The sequence below is a fragment of the Eretmochelys imbricata genome, chromosome 3, assembly GCF_965152235.1.
Source record: "Eretmochelys imbricata isolate rEreImb1 chromosome 3, rEreImb1.hap1, whole genome shotgun sequence".
Taxonomy (NCBI): Eukaryota; Metazoa; Chordata; order Testudines; family Cheloniidae; genus Eretmochelys; species Eretmochelys imbricata.
In genome coordinates, this window is record NC_135574.1 from 109,346,893 (window position 1) to 109,353,937 (window position 7,045).

General features: G+C 49.8%; 1 non-coding gene across 1 annotated transcript; it reads left to right on the forward strand.

Annotated features, from left to right (window-relative positions):
• Positions 1 to 4,038: 4,038 nt before the first annotated feature.
• TRNAL-UAA (transfer RNA leucine (anticodon UAA)) lies at positions 4,039 to 4,121 on the forward strand. The gene has a single exon. It is a non-coding gene; the product is annotated as a tRNA-Leu (tRNA).
• The last annotated feature ends 2,924 nt before the right edge of the window (positions 4,122 to 7,045 follow it).

A 7,045-nucleotide genomic window follows, 5' to 3' on the forward strand; every position in this document is an offset into this window, starting at 1 on the left:
TTAAGTGGTTCCAAGTAATAACAGACAGAACAAAGTAAATTACCAAACCAAAAAAAAAAAAAATCACGCATGTCTAAACCTAATGATTACAGATGAACTCTCACCCTCAGATGTTTCAATAAGCTTCTATCACAGACTGGATGCCTTCTTGGTCTGGGCACAATCCATTCCCCTGGTACAGCCCTTGTTCCAGCTCAAGGTGGTAGCTCGGAGATTTCTCATGATTGCCTCCCTTTGTTCTATTTCACCCACTTATATATCTTTTGCACAAGGCAGGAATCCTTTGTCTCTCTCTGGGTTTTCATCCCTCCTTCTAAATGGAAAAGCACCAGGTTTAAGATGGATTCCAGTACCAGGTGACATGATCATATGTCCTGTGAGACCCCCAAGCCTTCATTCCTTCCAGCCTGACTCACAGGAAGGCCTGCCTGCAAACAGAGCCATCCACAGTCAGTTGTCCTGGTTGATGGGAGACATCAAGGTTCCAAACCACCATTAATGGCCCACATTTTGCATAACTACAGTAGGCCCTCAGAGTTATATTTCATATTTCTAGTTTCAGATACAAGAGTGATACATTTATACAAATAGGATGACCACACTCAGTAGATTATAAACGTTGTAATGATACCTTACAAGAGACCTTTTGTATGAAGCATATTTCAGTTACATTATATTCACACTCATTAGCATATTTTCATAAAAATCATATAGAGTGCAATGTCACAGTGAGGATGGGGGGCACTTGGGGGAGGGTGCAGAATGGGGCAGGAAGAGGCGGGGCAGGGGTGGGGCCTTGGGGGAAATGGTAGAGTGGGGGCAGGGCCAGGGGGAGAGCGGGGGGGTCAAGCACCCCCAGGGAAATCAGAAAGTCGGCAGCTCTGCAACACCCTCCTGACTCCCTATGGCCAGAGTCCCCTGGAACCACTATGCCCAGCACCCACACACAAATGCACAGCTCCCTGCACACCACCCCTGCCCAGGGGCCCACAGCCCCACCACAACTGCCCAGCACCCCACACAGAACCCCCACTCCCTAGTGCCCCAACACATAGAGATCTTCCCTCCCCCCTCACAGCCCAGAACACCTCCCCAGAGTCCAACCCCACTCTCTGCCTCCTGGCCACATTCACCAGCCCTGCTTGGAGGTGGCTGTCTGCTGGGCTGAGGAACCAGTGCAACCAGGGCTGGTCCCAGGGCGGTGAATCGCTCCGGCCCCTTGGGAGTGCCGCAATCAGCCAGGCCAGGGCCTGCCCCGGCTGGGCTCCCTCAGGGTCCACTTGCCTGGAGGGATCAAGCCAAGCCCCCCCGCACTGTCTTCCCCCCCCCCCCCCCCCCGCCCCAATTGGCCGAGACTGGCCAGGCTTCTGCACCAGTCCCAGGCAGCTCAGTTCCGGGGAGACAGGTGGGGCCCCAGAGGTGGTGGGAAGCAGAGAGTTCCTGGAGCCAGAGGTGCACTGGGTTCCGTCCAGGGGGTAGAGAGGAACAGGCAGGTGGGGCCAGAGGGTGGAGAGGAGCAAGTGGTGGGCGTGGGGCAGGGGAGCGGGCTGGAGGAGTCTCGGGGTGCAGTGCAAGCGGAGTAGGCCAGGGCCCCTTCTGAGCCACTGGCGCCATTGTAAATCCAGCACTGCTAGCCTTAGGACCCATTAATATAGATAGCATATGTTATAGAATTCCAAGAACATCAGCTAAAGGAGTTATAAATTATTAGAAGCAATGTAGTGACCTGTGCGACACTAGCAACTGATTTATGATTTGTTAAAGTGTTAATATATGCTATTTATAAATGGAACCTCAATATAAAATGACCTATATATTTATAGAAAAAGAAGAACTGAAAGACATGAAACATTTTTCATTGTCAAATCCTGCTTTTGCCTTTAGTTATTACATACAGAAAATATGTAACTATTTGCCTGATTTCATGTGTCATACATAGTGCTCAGATTTCTGTGGGACCGAACATGCCTTTGAAGGGAAAGGTGTGGCGACACCATACAATTCCAGGAGTAACATTTTCCCCCCTAAAGAAACCTGTTTAACTAGAGAAGCCTGTTTCTATCAGCCAGGGCACGTATGTTCCAGTATACAATTAAATGGGAATAAGTAAAATGTCAGTAAATAATAAAGTTAGTGTCTGTTTTCTTCTCTTCCTTTCCTTTTTGGTAGACTGATGGTCTCTTCATTATCACAATTGATTGGGACTTTTTCTGAACAGTTCTTCATTTCCTTAAGGAAACCACAGTTTTGCCAGGAAATACTTTGCACCATAGGGTTTCACTGCCTTAGAATGTGACTGTTTTGCCAACTTAATCTCATTTTCAGAGCATTAATTAAATGGCCAAAGAACAAACAAAATGTCATTTGTTCCATAAGTGTGAAATAGAGCAAGGAAGGATTTGTTTTCAGTTTCATGTAGGCCCAAGGGTGTGTACCACATGCAGGACTGAGGGGAAAGGGAAGACCTCTAAAGGGAAAGACTGAGAGGAAAGGGAAGACTGCTTTTATTACATAAATTAAACAGAAAGTGAGGGGCAGCATTTCAGCCATGGTACCTGCTTCTTGCTGGCTTTGCGCAAAATGGAGCAAAGTCAGTAGCCTGTTATGGTTATTAAGAGTGGCACTTTCATGACACAGCACTACAAGAACATAAGAACGGCCCTACTGGGTCACACCAAAGGTCCATTTAGCCCAGTATCCTGTCTTCTGACAGTGGCCAGTGCCAGGTGCCCCAGAGGGAATGAACAGACCCCCTCTCGCTCATTCACAGCTTCTGGCAAACAGAGGATAGGGACACCATCCCTGCCCATCCTGGCTAATAGCCATTGATGGACCTATCCTCCATGAATTTATCTAGTTCTTTTTTGAACCCGGTTATGGCCTTGGCCTTCACAACATCCTGGCAAGGAGTTCCACAGGTTGACTGTGCGCTGTGTGAAGAAATACTTCCCTTTGTTTGTTTTAAACCTGCTGCCTATTAATTTCATTTGGTGATCCAACAAGGGCACTGGAACGCTGGGGGTGGAAGTACTTTTATTCTAAACTCCAGAAATTACAACTTTTCAGAAAAATTTACCCTTTTGTCAGGCAGAAGTTTCCATGCTCTCTGTCTGGTTGTTTGTGAGGGAGGGGAGTGTGTCAGTGATTTTTTTTGTAGGGGGGGATACAGTAGTGCAAGTGTCTGTGTATGGAGAATATAATGGTGTGTATGGGGTGCAGGTGTATGGGCAGTGAAGGGTGTAGTGGGTGGGGGAGGGTGCACTGAGGCATGTGGGAGGTGATGTGGGGTGCAGTGGGGTGTGGCGTATAAGCAGGGCTGCATATAGGGGTGCAATGGGTGCAGGTTTATTGACTGAAGGAGTGCAGGAAGTAGGTTGCCGTGTGGGGTGTGCAGCATGGCGGGAACGAGTGTGGAGTGCGCAGCGGGGGTGCCACGTGGGGTGTCCAGGGGAGGGGTGAAACAGGGCGTAAGTGTGGGGGGTGCAGCTGGAGGGTGCAGCGTGCGGGGGAAACAGTGTGCAGTGGGGCCACAGTGTGGGGTGCCGTGTGGGGTGTGGATTGGGGATGCAGTGTGGGGGCACAGTGTGGGTGTGGATGGGGGACGCAGTGGGGGGGTGCAGTATGTGGGGGGAGTGGCATGTGGATTGGGGGGCTGCAGTGGGGGGTGTGGAGTAGGGGGGCGCTCCGGGGGCACCGTGCCTCGGCCTGGCTGCGGGGCGGCCGGTCCAGGCGCTCCCATCGTGGGGGGGCGGGGGGGTGAGGTGAGGCCGTGACCTGGCGCTGCCGGGCGGAGCGCGCGACTCCCGCCCTTCTCACACTAAATCCCCCGCCCGCTTCTCCCGGCGCGGGCGCGGCCCGCCTTTCTCCCGGCGCGTCCCGCTCGCTGCTTTGGGTTCTGCGCCCTCCCGCGCTGACGATGACAAGCTGCGGGGGGCCCCGCTGGGGGCTAATGGCCCCGTTCTCCTCCCGTAGATGGGGCAAGTCAGGCTTGGCGGCGGCAGCTATGTAGGAGTGTCCTCGTGCAAGTCTTGCACCTGCACCAGGATGGCCGAGTGGTTAAGGCGTTGGACTTAAGATCCAATGGACGCATGTCCGCGTGGGTTCGAACCCCACTCCTGGTAGCTGATGTTTTTTTCCCCCGGGCTCGTTAAATTCACAAGGAGGGAATGTAACCAATGCTGAAACCCCAGTCATGCCCCAGGGCGACTCCCAGCCTCTGCCTGCCACCCAACTTAACACCAGGAAGAGTGGCATGTAACCGAGCTGTGGCTGCTGCTCGCACATTGGGACAGGGACTGTGCAGAACTGTGTAAAGAAACATCTTCCGGGATCACAGCACCCCTAGTGTAGGAAAATCCTCCCGCCACAGAGTAAACATGGCTTCCTTCAGGCATGGTCTCTGCACGCAAACAGGGGCAAATATGCCAGATGCGGACATACAGGAACTGATACAGGGGGAGAGGTACGGAGACGCTGAGACTGAAACACGCACGTACATGCAGAGACTGACGGAGATGCACACACAAAGACACATGCAAAGACTGACACACAGACACATGGGCAGGCAGAGAGACGTGCAGAGGTCGACGCCCAGACTTCCAGAGACACAGACATGCAGGGACAAGCATGCAAACACACAGGGAGAGATGCATGGAGATGCACAGACATGCAGAAACAGATACACATAGATACACTGGCATGCCACGACAGAAGTAAAGACCTGCAGACACACACAGGCAGCCACAAACACACAGCAAGAGAGCGAGAGACATACATACACAGTCTGAATGCAGGGAAACATACAGGGACAGATGCACAAGCAGGAAAAGACAGACAAGCAGACACTGACACAGCTATACATTTGTTAGTCTCTAAGGTGCCACAAGTACTCCTTTTATTTTTGCGAATAGAGGCTAACACGGCTGCTACTCTGAAACCAGCTATGCATATGAAGACTTACATATGCAGATGGAGAGAGACATAGAATATGCAGAAATATGCACATGTAGAGACAGATAAATACAGGGACAGACACAGGAGTACAAATGGAGACAGAGACTCAGCAGAAACAGATTTAGTGAGACATGAAAGACATGCAGAGAGGAGATTCCAGGCCCAGGGCAGCTGGGGAGGCAGCAGCAGAAAGCCTGTTCAAGTCAAGAGTGTGGAAGAAATGGCCCAAGAAGGGGGCTCCCACCCCGTTTAGAGGAGCCAGTGGGTGGCATGTTTTTCCCTTGGTTGGGGGATTTAGAAGCACATATAATGATGGCCCCTAAGAAATGCAGGGCAAGGAACAAGATAGCAAGGAACATGGCCAGAGCCTAGCAAACTCAGCTAAGAGGAGCTGCAGGGCCTAGGCTGCTCAGTTTGTGGCTGGGATTGGGGGTGGGAGGGTGGGAGGGAAGCTGCTCCCCGCCCTGACAATTGAGCAGAACCTGGGGACCCTGGCCCTGAGAGAGGTTTGGAGATAAAAGGGGCCTGGTAAGAAGAGAGTCAGGGAAATAGCAATAACAGATTGGAGTCAGCAGAGCGTGTCGAGGGTCCCTGGGTTGGACACTGGAGTAGTGGACAGGCCCAGGTTTCCCCACTGGTCACAGGTAAAGGGCCATAAACTTTAAGAAGGGAACTGGCCTGATTTGGGAGCCTGAACAAGTGGCTGAATTTAAAGGACCCAGAGCTGAAAACCCTAGAGAGGGCAAATAATCTGTTTGCTAGACTCTTTCCTGCCCTGGTGGGGGTGCATTTGGACTTTGTGATGTGGCCAGAGGGTCAAGCTGCTGAAGACCCACCAAGGTTGGCTGGCAGCCTGCAGGGGGTGCCAGAGTTGAGAAAAATACTGCAGTACCACACTCCTCCATCAGGAAGCACTCAAGAAATATGTTCCCCCTTATGCAAGTCAATGGGAGTTTTGCCATTGACTTCAACAGGAGCAGGAACTGACTTTTTATTTTCATTTTTCCTCCTATTTTCATTTTTCTGCTGCTGCCCAAAGGGATGATGTCTTCAATAAGCTACCAATATTGATGCCTAATTCTTGCCCTTGCAGGATACCCATGCAGGAGCCTCCGGTACTTGAGTTTAGACTATTTTTTGTCAGTGTATATAATCTTGCATTTATCCAGGTTCCAGTTCAACATCTGTAGTGTTATTCAATCCCTCCAGTGTGTCTGATTCTATCTGGAGTTTCCCCAATCATCTATGAGATTTAATAGCTGCAACAATTGAGTGTTGTCAACCAGACTTCATTAATTCTTTGTCTACTTCCTTGTCCAAATCCATACATAACACTAGTTCTAAACAGACCTTTTAAGAATTTTACTTCTTAATCCCATTACTCTTCGGCATTACTCTTGAGAGGCAAAAAAGGATGTTTTTTTTTTCAATCACATTGCGTCAATGTCTTTAGCTTAACAGGGTTGAAAAACTTCTGTAAGAAGCAGGCTAACAAATGTGAAAACATAGCGAGCTGTATTATTGCCTAGACTCCAACAGGATCAGACAACATGGCTTCAAACAGGTTAGCCTGCATCTTACAGGGCCTTTTCAGTTGTATTAAAGAAACCTGACTGAGCTAAAAGGATTGAAAAACACGCGCTTTTTGCCTCTCAAGACAGGCTTTTGACTGGAGGCAGCAGACAAATGTAATATCTGCTGCAGTTTGTTTTCTTCAATATGAATTTGTTAAACTGTCTTCCTTTCTCTTAAATGGGGTGTAATTATCACAGCATTTTTAGGAGTAGAGTACATCCTACAGGATTCCTTTGTTTTCCTGGATTCCTCCTTTGCCACCCTCAAGAATTCTGTGTTATGATGACCCTCTCTCTGGCTGTGGAGGACTATGTGCTATTCCCTTCAGAATTTATCAACCCCACGCCTAGGTGTTGGCCAAAGTGGATCACCAGATTATAGGCAAGAGGTTCTCCCTCATTCTAGGTACTGACTCAGCTGGTATCTCTGGACATTAGGCCACTTTTGGGTTTGATTTCTATTTAAACCTTATCCACCATCTTAGGCCTGGTCTACATACACTGTTTATATGGATATA